General features: G+C 40.7%; 1 long non-coding RNA gene across 1 annotated transcript in view; it reads left to right on the plus strand.

The window, feature by feature from the left end:
- The first annotated feature begins 5,883 nt into the window (after window positions 1–5,883).
- LOC132243999 (uncharacterized) overlaps window positions 5,884–17,533 on the plus strand; it is a 158,678-nt gene continuing 147,028 nt past the window's right edge. The window contains exon 1 of the long non-coding RNA XR_009455624.1: window positions 5,884–6,126. This is a non-coding gene — a long non-coding RNA (uncharacterized LOC132243999). The remainder of the gene's footprint in view (window positions 6,127–17,533) is intronic.

Below are 17,533 nucleotides of genomic sequence, written 5' to 3' on the forward strand. Positions count from 1 at the left end.
TTGTTAAGGATGTTAATAGGGACTATTAAGACTGTGTAGGCCATAATGAGATGCATGTGTACACGGCACTTAAAAGTGGGCTAAATGCTTTTGCACCACTTTAATGGTGTCGGTGTTCGCACACCTCAGCAGTGTATTGCACATTAATTCCAGCCACTGTAGGAAATTCAGTGGTGTAACGTGCCTTAATTGACTTGGGGTGCAGCAAACTAAAACTCCTTTAAGGAGTTTTAGTTTGCTGTCCCTACAGGTGCGGAGCAAAGCACCGAGCTCCATGCAGCTCCACGGCTCTTTAGGAAGCCCTGCAGGCAGCCTGATAGCAGCCTGGGAAAGCAGGCTGCTCCCAAGAAAGTGGCGTGCCTGATCTTTTTTTCCCCCCCCACCTGGAGCCTGCCTGCTTGCCTGAGCTGCACGGGGGGCCTGGTTGTTCCTTCCGCGACTGCGGTGCCCCCCAGGACCGCCCGAGCTGGGTGCCTGTGAGTGGGTGCCACCTGGGGTGGGAGTGCACCACTGCTGCAGAGGGAAGCACCAGCACCCTCACACAGCCCAGGGACTCCTCTGCCTGCTGTCAGCTCACCTCCCCCCCCTGCCAGAGAGGCAGGTAAGTCAGTGGGGTGTGTGCACAACACAGGGGTTTAATCAGTCCTAAATTGAAGTGGTGTTTTTAAAAACCCACCGCTTCAATTTAGGGCCCCAGTTTCATCTACACATGCCTTAAGGGTGTTAATAGGTTACTAAGGATGTTAATAGAGACTTACCCAACAATGTGCTTTTGAGCACCTGAATCTGAGTGATTGGGGTGAGAAGTTTCTGCTAACTTTGGGTCCCCAATTAGATATATTTCAGACTTAATGTTTCAGAGTATTTAGCATTAATAGCACTCCAAGGGTACATCAGCATAGACTCCTTTCAATTCCTGGTAGGTCCTTTGCTGACAAGATAAACACTGCCCACTCACTCCCTTTTGGATGCACTGGAGACCAGCAATTAAATGCTTGTGTACTTCAGAGTAAAACAGGTGTTCTGTCTCAGGAAAGCCTGAGAACAACAGTGGGAGGGGTACTTGGGGCTACCCTAATTGCTGGTTGTTGGTGTAATTAAGCAAGAGTGAGTGGGCAGAGCTTATTTTGTTAGTGGCAGACCTAGTAAGATGTAGACATGGCCTGGATGCCCTAAGCACTCTATACCATCAGACTTCCCAGGAAGCTGCAAGTGCTCAGCACCTGAGCAACACAATAATGACTGACTGTGAAGAATGTGGTGCAAGTGACTTGTGATATGCAGTATCACAAAGTATATGGCAGACAGAGATGGAATTCAAGTCTCCAAAAAAAGAGTTCAGCTGCCTTTAACTAAATGAGGCAGATGTCCTGAAGAAAACTTACTATGTAATCATGTATTTAATGACTGTTTCAGAATCACAGATTTTGAACATTTTTGACAGTACATTTTCCATTAGGAAATGCTGTTTTGTCAGAATGAAAAGGACTTGTGGGAACTTTCAGATTCTGATGATTTTTTAGATGACATTTTAAAACTATTCAGTATGTAAATATTTAATGTGTTTGTTCTAAGTGTTTTACATTGGCTTTGTTGTTTCATTTTAAGGTTGTTTTCATTCATTTTGTTTCTACTTGTATGATAGTAATCTTAATCTTTATATTATGTTGAGTATTCATATTTATTATAAAAATCTTTGAGCATTAGCAAAGTGAAACATTTCAAAATCTTGTACAGATTGTCTTAGTTCTAGCATTTCCCAATTGTTGGTGATTTGACATTATTATTTTTGTTTAATGGATTTTGTGGGTGCATGGTAACTTCCTTCTCCCTTTATGAAAGCACATTGAAAAAATCCCTGGAAATTCTGTCATGTGGCATCATAGTGACAACCATATGATTCCAAGGTTGGTAACCTTTAGATCTTTACCACACAGACCTCTGTCAGTTTTGGATGGAGGAACTGATAACAGTATCAGGTTGTCATCCAGTATTTGGCCCAGCACTAGAGGGGAAGGGGAGACGCACTTTGACAGAGTGTTTCACTGATATTTTTGGAGAGCAGAAAAATAATGAAAGTCAGGAACACGGGGCACATATCCACGTGCAAGTGTTCTGGGGTGGCTTTACACTAGAGCAAATTTGCTCCCGCTTCCCCACATGTGTAGACACCTTCCTGGGGTGGGTTTCCTTCAGAGTAAATTACTCTAGAGTAAGCCCATCCCTGCAGATGTCTACATGTTTGGGGAAGTAGGAGCAGATTTGCTGCAAGTCTGCTCCCACCCCCATGGACCCTGCACCAGCCCCCTGAAGCATCCAGGGAGAACTCTGGGCTCCCTCTGGGTGCTAACCTAGGGGCTGGCAGGGAGCATAGGGCCAGGAGACAGCTCTCTCCTGGCAGGGGCTGGGACATTGCTCCCTACCCTCAGGAGCTGCTCGCTTCCAGGGTGGGCAATGCCACCAAAGCCCAGATGGGGACAAGCTCCCTCTGCCCTGGCATTTGGGAGCTCCCAGCCCCTGCTCTGTAATGCTCCTGAGGAGAGGGAACAATCTCCCGCTTCCTGCTGCCCTGTTGATTGGGTGCACATTTGCTCCTGATCAGCCATCTACATGTGCTGTACTTCTCACTAATTACTCCCAAGTAAATTTACTACTTGTATTTACTGGTAGTAAATTTACTCTTGATTAGAGCAGATTACTGCACAGTAAGCATCTGCATGTGTAGACAGTGATGCTTACTGTGCAGTAATTTGCTCTGATCGTGCATAAAGCATCTTGTCTAGACACGCTCACTGGGTTCCATTTTAAGAAGGCTCTACAGCAAAGTGTTTTGTAGTTGGCACAAACTCTTTGGCTCGTCTCCCCAGCTGTGATCCTTTCTGTTCTGTCCATGTCATGTCACTTTCCTACCTGCTTTTCTTAGTCTCAGTCTTCCCAGGGAAGTACACCACAGAGTAAATCCGTCTGATTTCCCCACAGACTTAGGAAGGAGGACCCTTATTTCTTCTCCTGGGAAAGTTCATGTGAAGTGTGATCAGCCAGGAGATCTGTATACTCATTGTGCACTTAATCTTTAAAAGTTTGATTGCTCTCCAACTCAAAGTAGCATAAGCAAACTGCAGGATTTTTAAAAGGCTTGTAACTTGGTCAAAATTAGGCAGACTTTCCTGGAGACAGAAAAGATGCACCCTTGATAGAAAAGCCACCCTACTCAAATTTCAAGTTCCTGTTCCAAGGTTTGTGGACAGTAGATGTGTTCAAAGAAAAGGAGGTCCAAATTTTTTAAAGACAAGAAAATATATTTTACCTTGGCTGATTTGTTTTGGTTGATATAATTAAACAGACACACACAAATTCAGTTGGAGGCAGGCACTTTGCATGGAAATTTTCAACCTAAATGGTTAATATCTGGCAAAGTTATAACAGGATTTTATAATGAGTTCTGTCAGACAGTCTTAATAGGAGATGGCATTAACAGCACTGCCTATAATAGTATAAACATTTTGTGCTTAGTAGTTACTTTCATGAGAACAATATCTATATTTCTATTTTACAATAAGGGCTATCTTCAAGAAAGAGAGAGAGAGGAAATATGACTTTTGTCAATTTTCGTATTATAACTGATCTAAAGATATATGTGAAGGGGGCTCTTGTCCTTTTATAGAAGTTGTATGAAGGTTGATTTTTAAGCTAATACATGAGAACAAACTTTCACTAATAGGCCAGGTGTTTTCTTTTAACAAAGGATAGGCTAAGGCATGTCATTTTTGACCTGGAGAATTGGATTGGGATAAGATTGTTTTAGATAAAGATTTCCCTACTAACTTAAAACTGAATCTCTTTTGAACATTTTTTTTCTCCCCAGCTCAAAAAAAAATCCATATATTAATTTTGGGGGTCATTAATTTAATAAACACTTACTGGTTTGGGAAGTGAAAAATGCAAAATGCTGTGAAGGAGGTCAGTCTTCCTGTAATTCTGGCCAAGCCCAAACCAAAAAATGGCATTCTCATAAGATTTCCTATGAAGCAGACAAAGAGAAAATGTTTAGTAAATCACTTGATAGATTTATTAGAGAGAAGTTGAGGACTTCCATTCATTGCTTGAATATTCTGCACTGTAGCCATGTCTGTGCAGTGCTTTGTGTAGGCTAATTAGCCCTGCCAAATGAAGTGTCCTGTTAGCCCACCCTTCACTTAATGAGCCTGTCTGCAGTCCCATGCAGATGTAGCCACACTGCTTGTGATTTAGGATACAGACTGGCCAGAGCCCTATAGTGTGCTTGAGGTCCCACTGCTAAGATTGCTTGATATCACTGCTGAGGGTAGTAAGGTTACTACATAGGTATGGCTCAGAGGTTTAACGCAGGCATTAGGATGGTCACTCACATGCAAGTACTAAATTGTCCTTTATAAATATTCATTCCATTACTAGTCACTTGTTATCTTACATAGCATGACGTCTCTGACCCTGACAGGAGTGAGGTTCTCTAACCATCTTCCAACACAAGTAGCCGGAGCAAGAAACCTAATTGTCTTTTAGAAATGTTTATGAAAGGGTTATATGACGTGGACCCGTGTCCCTATTCCAGCTTATTTTCGATAAACAGATTTATCTACATTAAACAATACTGCTGAGCTTCTTGAAGTTTTCCTTTCCCAAGTTTGTTTGACCTACTGCTGTTGCTTCTGTGGGTTCAGCACAAACGGGAGACATGATGTATAACTTGGTTGTTCAAATACTAACCTGAGAGTCACGTGATTCACTGACTTCAGTTTGGATGTCTTTGGACTCGCTTCCTGTCTCTGTTGCAGATTTCAAGTGTGGCCAGGGACAAATCAATTCATTGCTGTGTTTCTTCATGTCCTCATCTGTAAAACTGGGAGAAAAACACTCTTGCTTTTTGCAAGGGTATTATTAGTGAATTACTTTGAGGTTCTCAGATGGAAGGTGCTGTGGAAGCATAAAAGGTCTTTATTAGACCAAGAGTACAGGGTGCAGTTACTGTACTTGGGAGATTTTGTCTAAGCTTCTGTTTCAGTGGCGACCTCCTTCCTGTATTTAAGAATCTTATTCTGTACCCCTCACATTAGTTCTGTTTCTGGCCAAGCACTTGAAAAAATAGGAAGAAATAGTGCAAAAACCCCAGAACCACCTGTAAAGTTCATATATGATTTCCCCACCCATAAAAAGTAGCAAAGTGATTGTATTTATTTTAATATAAATAAATACATTTTTATCGCTGCAGTTTGTAAATAGGAAATGAAGTCACAATCCTCAAAATTATAATGGCAGGCACACAAAGACACAGTTGCTGGCACAGAATTCAATTAACAGATAGCAATCACCCTTGGGTGACTGTGTGAGGTAGAAATATGCAGGGATGCTAATAAGTAATATCTTAAAGCCAAGTCGTTTATCAGCCAGCAGCCAGACATGGGCATAAGTGTGGGCAGACTGCACTGCTCTGGGATATTTAATAAAACCTGCTCTCTTCATTTGAGGATTTGTGTTTAATCATTTGGTAACATTTTAGAAACATCCAGGCTGGGAAACTTCTCAAATGGAACTGCTTAGGTCAGAAAACGTAAGGCATTATTTACCGAGACTAAAATAGCCAAAGGAACACAGTGGATTCTAGGGTGATATTAAAAAAAATTCTTTGTTGCCATCTTTTTGACCTTTGAGCTTCTATGGTATGCCTGCTAACATGAATCACAGCCTTATCTGGGGAAACCTGCAGAGGGCCTTCATTAATACTGGGAAAGCAAATGATTGAACTGCTGTTTTAAATAATATTTTAACTCTTCTTGGCTTGGGTTAAAGCCTGGAGCTAAACATTTTTTTTCTTCTAGGCTCCTTGAACTTTAATTTGCATTGAATTCCGAGTGTTCAGAAGCTTGAGGCATGCTTAGGGTTTGATTTCCATCCAAAAATTTTCAATTTAGGCTTTATTCTCAGAAATGTTCTTCATGCAGAAGCAGTGGGGCAAAACTGCAGAACTATTTTCCTATGGTGAAAAGACTGTTGCTTGGGAAGAAAGAGGAGTCTAAACATGAGGTTGTTTCTCCCCTTAAAGGAGGACAATGTATAAGAAGGGTGCTAGGATCTTCATATAATACAGAGGTAAGAAGAGGTTGTGATGGGCTTTTAAAAGATCTTTGGGATTAAAGCATTTGTCAAGCAAAAATGGCTTGATGTAGAATAGACCAAGGCCAAGCAGCTTCATAGCAGCCTGGTCATAGGACATACAAGAAGCAGTATGTCAATGTCATTAACAACAAATGCAGAAGTCTGTTGACTAGAAAGCAGATGGCACTTCTGATAGAGCTTTGACTGCTTTTGGTACTGACCCCTCTGAACAACCAGCAATACCTCTTGTGTGGTCATGAATTTTTCATGTATTCTAGTTAGATAGTGATTAAAGGCTTGATTAACTTCCAAGTTACCCTGGTTTCTGACAACTTGATTATCCCCATTACGTTGTCCCTTGTGGGAGAAAGTCTATTGGAAGAGGCAGAAGGTGGAAGGTGCATTTAAATCCTAATTCACCTTTGAAAAAATGGATAGCAATGAGTAGCACCTTAGAAATGTACTGATTTGGGGCTCTTCATAGAACTGTATTAAATTTCTTCTCCTGTGGACTGTCTGCTGCCTTTCCTCACATTTAAATATCCGCTACAGCATAACAGGACTGCTGTGATTTCCAGCAATGTGGGAACTGAGTCCATGCCATGATTGTCATGCTATTCTTTGCATAAAGTCTTAGTAAATGAGCTTCATTAAGGGAACTATGGGAGATATTAGCAGAATGAATTGTGCCCTAGAGCCTGCAGATAGACTGTGGTAGAGAGTCTCAATTCAGTACCTGAGTCTAATGTATTCCCTCCGTGACAGGTGCATCTACATGTTCATTAATGTGCAGTAGTTACTGTATATTTAGTTTAGTACTTGCTTAATGAAGTACCAATTAAATGCAGAGTAATTACAGTTACTGTGCAGTAGTGCCAACGCATGGTTTTTTAGTGACGCTTATTGTGCATTAGCTTAATACTACTGTGCAGTAGAATATTAGCACAGGTTTTGCCCAGCACACTACTGCACACTTTTATTTGGATACTGAACATTAAACAGCTCATGTAGATGTGCCTGAGGAATACCTGTAATCTGCGAATCAGTACCAATAGTCCCCTCTCCTAATCATTCTCCAAACCTTTGGCACAGAGCCCACTTTGTCATGCACAGGAAATGGAAAGTATAATGTATCTGCATGATTGCCAAGAAGATGTGACGTAACATATTGTGGAGTTCTTTTCAAAGTGTTTTTCAATGGCCTCCTCACTAATGGGTGAATTACTTCTATAGATAATTTTAAAACCAGGTGGTATAATAGAAAGATTGTATAGGCATGACTTGTGTATGACCACATTACTCATAATAGCAAAGCCACGAGAGTTATATAGTTCATCCCAAATATATGCCCATAAATCCTATAAAACCATAAAATGCCATTGTTTGTTTTGTATATACCACTAATTTTGCAGAAAAGCCATTTATAGTTCCACACGAAACCAAGCTGACTGATTACGATGAAACTTCACAGAAGAGGAAATTAAAAAATTTCAACTATTAAATTTTAGAACACTCAATCTTAACCTTGTGATATTATGATTCAATATGTGCCATTAGGGCCAAGGGATAAGTGCCGGGTCCAATTGGTTGTGTATTGTAATGGAGACCTCATTCCTGACCTCAGTGGTCTGCAAGATATTGGAACTTAAACTTCCTGCTGATTCAGGCTTGAATATTACTCGTCTTCACTGCAGACTTTTGAATTTTTTTTGGAGGGGAGACAAGAACTGAGAGGTTTTTTTTGGGTTTTTTTTTGTTTGGTTTTTTTTTTTGTGGCTTGGCTTTTATAAATATTATCTCTAAAGTTGCAATGTTGGAAGTTCGCTCAATGAAGCTACATTAACAGCCAGAGTTTAGGTGAGTGGGTCAAAAGTACAAAACAATTGTAATTTACCCCATACATAACACCACCACATGCCTGATATAATTCAATCCTGGAGGACCCAAGGAGTAGTTCAATCTATATGATGATTCACAATCATGCTTTTCTGCTGAAAGTGTCATCAAGGGAGCCAGTTTGTATTAGCTGTAATGGCAAACAGCTGTTCAAGAAGAGCTGGTCAGGCACCAAATGACCATTAGATAGATTGTACTGACTTTTCCCTACTTCTGAATTTGCCCTGGTGACCTGGAATTGCAGTGTCCCATCAGCTACTACCAATCATTTAAACCATTCAGTCCTACAAAGCTCCTGTTCCCACCACAGCAAGTACTGCTTAAATTTAGAAGCTGCCAGATACAGTGCTTCATATTCACTGATGGCCTGAATAATTTCTCAGTGGTGCAGCACATATCTCATTAAATCAAAGATGTTTGTAAGAACTATACATACACAAAATGGGGTGTGTTATTACTTTGCTGAAAAGTGATGACTTAACAGAACCGCATAGCTGCCTGTTCCAACCTCTGGAGAAAACGCTATCTTGCAGCGTGAGTTTTTGAAGAAATACTTCCCCTTCTACTACCCTAATCTGTACCTGTATGCTTACCATTATTATAACATATTAACTGCTAGGCTCAGAGAAGGACTGAGGATTTCCCAAGTATAAAAGCAACAGTAGGTCCCCTACACTCCTGCAGCTATTTCATTAGCTGCTCATATTAGTGTTGGAAATACTGGCTACTACTACTGGTGGCAAAGGTTAAATGTGTTTGCAGGAAATCAAAGGAGTGCTGCCCCTTTCTCTCTTTCGCCAGCCCAACCTCCCAGGTGGAGAATGTTTGAAAGGCTGTTGTATATATGGAGAAAATAAGTTAGTCTGTACCTGGCTCAGGACACCCACATTCATGCAAGAGGCTTAAAAAAATGTGTGCTGTATGACTTTGCTGTAGCAAGATTTTCCTCATTGGTGTTTGGGGGAAGAGCAGAGGATTCCTCAGCATTGGTTATTATCCAGGGCATGTGTTTTAAAATGTTAAGTACCTTGATTGTCTCTTGCATAACCAGTGCTGTCAGCAGTTTGCACAATGCTTTTATGAGTCTTTTTTTCTTCCCTGAGATACCTGCATTCAGTTTTGAGATTCTGTTTCTGAAGCAATTCATTAAACATCTTCAGTGCACCACTTCTGTGAAGAAGTCAATTTGTTCTTCTGCCTAGTGAAGCAAAACTCATGGCTTCAGTTGGTAAATGCAAGGATTAGAAGCATTTCTTGCTGTTTAACTTATACTTCCCTTCAATTTATCCCCTCTAACATCCTCTTTCCTTTAAAGTACAAATTCATTATTCATAGAAGGTCCAGACTGACACTACTTCAGGCTATATCATTCTACTTTAGATCAGGTACAGCTGGGCAGTCTGGCTTTTACACAGGGCCATAGGAAGGGAAAAAAGTAGTTCAGTGTCTTGTTTCATGTCAAGTCTTGGCTCTGATGTTGCTATCAGATGTCAATGCAATGGTGGGTTTAAGATAACCCAAGGGGACAAGAACCATGGCTTTGAAAAGGCCCAGGTACAAACATGACACTTTTACCAGTAACAGTGATTGGAAACTGGTCTATACCTGTAACAGAACAGAAGTTTGGCAGGCATAGACTGGTTTTAAAATGGCAGAACCTGGTTTAAGATTTGCCCCCCCCCCCCCCCAAGGCAAATGTTCTGTTTGCTACTGATCTAAACTACATAATTTACAGAATAACACATAAATGGCTCAGTTCTGCCTTGGGCTTTTTGACACCTAGCTAAGGTGTCATCTCGGTACACTTTTTTTTTTTTTTTTTTTTTAAGTACTTTCCTCCAAATCACTAGTTGTAGTGTAGATGGGTCCCTTAGGATCTGGAGATATTTCTGACCATGTAAGTTATAGTAAGCAGCAATATAGTCCCTACAAATGCAAACACCTCTGTGCATCATCCACAAGCAATTTTTCTTTCTTGGGCATTTCTTTTGTGCGAATTGAATCAGGATTAGATTTACAGAAGGTAAATAATGGAATCAGGACCGGTGCCCATTGAAGTTAATAGGAGTCTTTCAGTTACTTACCAACTAGAAGATCATTTAGGGGCAATTAAGAAAAAATATAGTCTTCATATTTCTTCAAAAGTATAGTTTTTTGTTTTAAAAAAATCCTTTAATTATTCATGATTGTTTGTGGAGGTTTTCTGTATTTGCTATCGAGGGGTATGGTTGAATATAAGTTTACACACACACACACACACACACACACACACACTGACAAATCCTGCACCCAGGAAAGAGAAATGTGCAGAGCCCTAGACTGAGGAACTTCACACTGATCACATTGAAATAGGAACTTCGCGCTGATCACATTGAGATATGTATTTTCCTCTTATTTCCTTAACAGTGCCCTAACATTACTTTTTCATTTAAGCAATGATTCATTTGTAAGAAGTTATTTCTACAGTTGGAATTGAGAGGGATGATAGTTCACAAGAACATCTCTTCTTTAAGTAGTGGTCCCATCAAGGAGAAAGTCTTAGTGCCACTGTACTAATGGAGGTTCTAGTGCTAGAATCAGATACCCACTAATTGATCCTTGGATCCAAATTGCAGCCTATTGACTTCAATTATACGTATCTATTTAGAGGTTTGAGAGGTCATTATGAATTCTGTAATGATTTTCTTTTATTAAAAAAAATGAAAAACTCACAAAGTTCCCAGGTTATGGTCACAGATATTACAACCCAAAATTATATTACAGCAGTATTTTGGAACTTTGCTGGCAAATACAGTAGTATGTTCATGAGTTGTATAGCAGATATTTATTTTTGATTTATACAAAGGACAGAAAGGGGCACTTATCCAAGGTTCTAGGTAGAGTATCATGTATTACAAAAAAGGGGAAATTAAACAGCCCACAGCACATAAAGCTGGCTCTCCTCATCCCTCTAAAAGTCCATTTTCACAGCAACTTGTACAAATGGATGCATCCTTTATGAAGCCTTTCTATAGGGAAGCCAGAGTGAGGTCTGAAGGCCATTCTTGGAGAAGGTTCTAGTGCTAGCCCTATATCTGTCAAATTGAAGAGGATGTGATTTACGTTCCTCTGTTAATCACAAATGTATTAGCAGTATAGCATAGGAAGAGGCAGTCTCAGGTAGTCAACATATCTATACTATGTGTTGTCAGAGGCAAAGCAGGCTCTTTTAGCACCTGGGGTAGGGACAAGGAGGAGAAGCAGAAAGAAAGGAGCCTTTGCTGCCCCTGCTCTCCTCACTTGGGCAGCAGCTGCTACAGCTGTGGTCATTCCTTTATCAGTGCAGGCTCAGGCTGTTGCTGCTAGGGGACAGGCAGGAGAAGGGGCTTCCCAGGGGCTGCTCCTGGTGCCTCCCACTACCTCCCATGGCAAAGTCTCCTGTAGGAGGCATTAGTCAACATCCCCCTCTCCCTCCAGATACACTACTGGGCATGGGGCTGTGCCTGCCCAGCTCCTATGGCCAGGCTCTGCCTGCCATGGCAAAGACTGCATAATGGTGCCACATCTAAGTTGACACCCAGGTCTAGTGCCCTGCTTCTCCCTTCCCCCTGCCTAATTACACTATTCTGTGTTGTGAACCCAACCTCTTAAATTAATTCCTGACACCAACAGGCACTCAGTGCAGTTGGTAGCACACCACGTACGTTTGCTATCATGAGAAGGTTGTTTGTTCTGTCTCTATGCCAGGCCTGGAGTCATCAGTGAGAAGCATATCCCACCCACTCACGCTAGCTAGCATGGGCCAAAGCTCAGAAGTGAAGTGATGTAACTGGCTCAGTGTGGCCCTGATCTGCTCATAGGCTCATTGCCTTGTGTGTGACTCTTAGTGCACACTCAGAGCTGGACTTGACTACAATATGACCACCCAGAAATAGCCCGGAGAATACAAACATCAGTAACAAAAAGCATCAGCAGATCTGCAGTCAGAAGCGGAGGAACCAGCCTGGCATTATTAGCCTGCTCTTTTCCCCAATCTACTTTCAGCTCTCAGTCTTATTGAGGTTGAGGCCTTGCCTACTTGGCATCATCCTCTATGTCCCCTTTAGGGGAGGGTTCTGCCAGCTATGCTGGCATAGCTGTAGCAGCAAAGGCTCCTTAATGTAGGCAAACCCTGGGCTTCAGCCTCGGACTTCTGTGGAAAATAGGTAAGACCTTCAACAACACTAGGTAGATCAAGAGCAAGAGAGATTTTGAGCTGAATGTCATCAAGATGCTGGAAATGCTGCATCCCATTCCTAACCCTCCAATTGGCCCCATATCCTCTTTGAAAAGCAGAGGAGGCAGAAGGCCTGCAGAACTCCACATAATAATGCCCTAAAATAATTAAAGTACTATTGGAATTGGGGGAGGGGAAGTGGCAGGGGGAGAGAAAACGAAAAACTTTTACCACTAAAAGTTTCAAAAGAGGAGTGGAAAGCTATGTTGTAAAAAAGAGCTGATCGTATTTATGATTAACACCTATGCCCTTGAAATTATGTGTTCTTACTACACCAAGGTGTAAGAAGTGGATGGGTATAATATGTTTACAGACTGCATTTCACCCACCTGGGTAGTATAGAGAGAGGGCGCACAATGTTTCTCTCTGTTTCTGAGTTGATGTCCCACCATGACAGTGTTGGGCACTCTCATGCCCCTCTCCCACTTTAGCCATTGCTGGTGGGGAGAGAAGCAGTAGCAAGAGAAATTGGCCACTGCTGCTGATTGTCACCAATTCCTCTCACCTCTGTTTGCCACTGGTTATGCTTGCTGGTGGCAGATGACATCAGGGAAAGCAGTGGTGGTGTCTGAAGTAGTGGGGGTATATGGGCAAAATTGGTGGCAGCTGGCATCCATATGGCCCTTCTTTAAACCTCTCCAGGAGGACATGTCCCACATCTTGGAAAATGAAGGATAACTATCTGTAGCTACTGAGTTATGCTTTTAGTCCACGAGGTAGAATTCTGTGCTTTAGTGTGTCTGGCCCCAGATTCAAACCTCTTAATAGCTTACCCTGGGAGTCATTACACATGAGTTACTTATATTTACAAGCTGATTTGTATTTTCTCTGTAGACCAGTGATTCTTACCCAAGGTGCCTTGAGATCCTTTTAAGAGTGCCCTGAGATGATATACAACATTAGCACTGTTAGGTGTGCAAACATGATTCATCAGATAAAACCAGAGATTTCCAAGAGGAATCCATAGTGTTCAAAATATTCTGATTGATTGTGGTTTTTCTAAGTTCTTTGCAACAGAAAAAAACTGTTACATTATTTTCCTGTAGTTAAAAAATGAGTAAAAACTAAGAGCTGACATTTTCCAAGGGGTGCTTTCAGTCTAATTGGGGGGGTGCCTCAAATCTAAAAAGGTTGCAAACCACTGCAGTAGACATACTGGGACAGCATTTGGGGCAAGCATTTTTTATTAGCCAGTACCATTAGAAATGGTTTCATAGAAGCTATTAAGTTTGTTCTCCTTTCTGTTAGTATACAACAGGGCTGTGAATTTTAGGGGCAATAGTTCAACTAGGAGAAAGTTTTGTGGGAATAAAGTGTATTTATTCAAAGTGTTTCCACAGGAGGGGTGATAAAGGGCACTGTATATTTCTAATATTGTAGCCCTTTGCATGGATTTATCTACAGAGTGAACAAAAAGTTCACTCAGCAAGTCTCATAATCTTTTAGACATAAAATGTTGGGAAATAATCTCCTTTAAACCAAAACATGGTGAACTCTTAAAATGAGCAGCTCCTTCCTGAAAGTGGCTTAAATAAAAAAAAATTGAGAGCCAGCATTCAAGCTGTCAGATTCTACCACTATCACTGTCTCATCTGCTAACACCTACTAGCAAACGCTTGTCAATTGCAGATTGTCATAAGCATCTTTCATTTGAATATCTCAATGCAAATGAAAAAAAAATTAAACAATTAAGCCTAACTGTGCACCAGAAAAATAGGAAGTGTCAATAGGCTCATTAGTAAACTGAGACAGAGAGGTATTTGATGACATGCCCCAGGTCACAAAGTGAGTCACTGCCAGTACTAGGGACAGAATATGCTCTAACCACAAGGCATGCTGCTTGTCTCGCCTAGAAAAGGTTTTGCCAGATTATTATTATTTAAATCCTCTTACTGTTTTAAACCTTCATGATTAGCTTCTGTTCTTCCTTCATAATGGATCCTTTCCCTCCCCACCTTTTGCAGCCAAAATGAGGCATGTGCTGGGGGCAGAACTGTCCTCGGATTATTGAGAACATAGTTTTCAAGGGTGCCAATCAACTACTTTTTCCTGTTTCCCTTCAGATCAAATATTTTCTGTTTGTTTCTTTCACAAACAAGCAAACTAAAAAAAGGAGTTTGTGATGTCTCATATTTCCTACTGGAAGAGATTTCAAAACTTGTCAATTGTCTACACCCAATACAGTATCACTAGATACTAATTTATGGAAGTCAGTGGATAGGAGGAAATGAGGGATGGGGCATCTATAATATTCTACTTTATTCAGAAGCGTGTACCAAAGTGCTTTTTTTCTGCATACAGCAGAGGCTTTGCATGTCTCCTTTCTTGCTTCAAAAACAGATTTGTGTTATGTTATATCCTCCAAGTAGCAAATTCCCTCTGCCAACTATCTGTGGGTGTGCAGCCCTTTCTTGGGAACATGTTGTATCTTCCCAGTTCCTGTGTTTGTGATATCACAATCCTTTTGCTCTGCAAAACCATGAATGAGGCCATTGTGAAGGGGCTACCAGATACTTAACATTCTAAGAGGGACATGTTGCTAAAAGTGTGTGTAATGAGGAAAATTACATGGCCAATAAAACAAAGGTCTTCTCAAGTTCTTGCTCTTTTTTTTCTTCTTGATTTCAAAGTAGAACTGATTACACTGGGTCTAACTTTTCAAGGCCTGGCTGGATCATGTTGAGGTTTTCTTTCTTCCTTTTTTTTTTCCCCCAACAGGAGTTGAGGCTGAAATCTAAGTCTAAGTTAATGAAGCTGCTTCAAAGTTGCGGAGAAAAGAGAGTAAACTACAGCTGTGAGGCACAGACCACAGGAGATTCCTGCTTCAAACCCAGCCAGCGTAGAATCTCTGGAATTATTTGATTTAAGAACAGGAAAAGAATTTACAGTATCTGATTTACAGATTAGCCCTGAAGGAGAGGGAAAAAACAGTAATAAATACTCATTTCCATCTCTCCATTTTCTAATATGGTCATTTCAAGCTGTAATAAAGTTAACTGAAAATGGAGTCCAGCCTGAGAGAGACTTTGGGGAATTTGCGCATAGACTGGCAAATTAATCTCCGAATAGCCCACAGTTCAGCACTCCTTATTTTGTCAATATTCAGTGAACAGTGAAAATTCAGAACATAATTTCCCCCCATTTATTCTATAACAGTTTATTTTCAACCCAGAAGTGCACCTGGTGATTTATTGCTCATTTCCAAGGAGTTTATTCAGACCAATTCATTTTTTTATGATTAAAACTGAAACTCTGGAAGTTTCCTGTGTATTTGCAGGCTGATTGAGACAGAGATATTAAAGGGATGACTGTAGTAGGATAAGGAAGATAGGAAGGAGTCATGCTAAGCAGTACAAAATGCAAATACGTGGTTTTGTATAACTCTGTCCACCCCATTTCTGTTATTGAGAGGTTCAGGTTGCTGCGCTACATCCTGAAAAGGTGAAGAGTACAAGAAGACACTGCCCCCTTATACTCCTGCATAGTAGTGGGGTACAAATATCGACTTTGCACTCCCTCTACAGAAGGCTGTTCCCTCCATATCCCCTGAGGATGCAGTAAGACCTCACTGAAGTAGGGAGAAGATAGGGCATAGCATCACCTGCCCTTTACATCAGCTAGCAGAGGTAGTCAGAGGCAAGAGTTGTGCTTCCCATCCTGAAGTTGTGTAATAGCAGAAAAGTTGCCCTTGTGGGTCAGAAAAACTGATGAACTGTTCTGTCAGGGTCCCTCTAGAATGGTATGGCTCTGCACAGCTGGCTTCGCAATGTCAGGCTGTGCCCCACGATGTACTTGTACGTTATGCCGGAACTCAGCCCTTTTGCTCTAACACAGTATAAGCCAGTCTTTAAAATGAGAATGATCAAATATATAACATGCCATTTTCTCTGTGGTTTTAGGTATGATGCTGAGTATCAAATTTTGCATTTCTGTAAAATCACACAAAATATTGTTTTTGAAATAGTTCAGTATCTCCCTGGACTAAGAGCCATATCCTTAGCATCTGCTGGGCAACCCTCAGGTTTTATCTGTTAAACTTTTTTGGTGCTTAGGTCCTCTTGTTTGTCAGGTCTATATTTTATTCATTTTACCAGCAACCCTGTACTGTATGTTTACAAGGGTTTATTTGTCTTTTGCAGACAGCCATGCTTATAAGCAATAATTTATTATGTTAAAATGTCAGAAACTGGAACTATAAGAAATCCATGCACAGGTTGTTTTTTAAAGGGACCAAGTCAACTTGTTTGCCATTTGGTCAATTACAAAACAACCTCCAAAGACTTTTATCTGCTCCTATGTCCTTTGACCCATTACAAATATTTTACAATGATATTTTTAATATTTTGAAAAAGTTGTTGGCTTTTTTGCTGCTGTTGAGGGGACATGTACAAATAGGATAAAGCAACTGAATGTAGAGGGGAAACTACTAAACTCACCAGCTGCATGCTGCTGTCAAATGTGAAAACAAAGCATAATGAAAAATCATCTTGTTCTAGTAATTTAGCATGCTTTTTCTTGTAATAATGGTGGGTACAGATGCCATTTTTCAACTGTTTTGTCCTTTTAATAATATATGGGCTAGTGTATACTAGTATAGCTCCCTTATGTGTCTGGTTTACATCAACTGAGCATCTAGTTAGTTATTTTAAAGAGATCTTGCCTGACTGTTGCCTAGGTATAAACATGGGCATTTTTCATGTAACTTGTTCCCATGTGATCTGCAGTATGACTTTTTTGGAGGAAAAGTTGTGCTGTATTGTTTGGGGGGAAAGAAAGATAGGGAATGTTTGAAATCTGAACTGGAGTCCAAATTTTGTGAATGAACCCTTTTTTATTATGAGTTGAATCCCATATCTAAATATCTAAGACATTTATGGTGTTTCAAATTTGGAACAAAATATGAATGTTGTCGTTTAAAACCATCTCTAAGATATACAGAGCTTTACATGTCTGAAGCATGTAAATAAAAAATGTGTATACTTTGCTACTGGTTTGTAGTTAGAAAGAGCACCTATACGTGTCGGAGCATAGTAATTTCCATGCTCCATGCAGACTCCAGCATCATGTGTATCAACATCCTCACACTGAAAAATGCAGCAGGGGCACTTCAACTAAAGCTTGTCGAATGAGTTTTAGATAAATCGCTCCTGCTGCTATTTTTCAGTGTGGGGAAGCTGATACACATGACGCTCCCAGCGCTTTAATTAGAGCAGCTCTGGAGCTGCTCTAATTAAAGCACCCCCCACTTCC

This window comes from Alligator mississippiensis, chromosome 1, assembly GCF_030867095.1.
Source record: "Alligator mississippiensis isolate rAllMis1 chromosome 1, rAllMis1, whole genome shotgun sequence".
NCBI lineage: Eukaryota > Metazoa > Chordata > Crocodylia > Alligatoridae > Alligator > Alligator mississippiensis.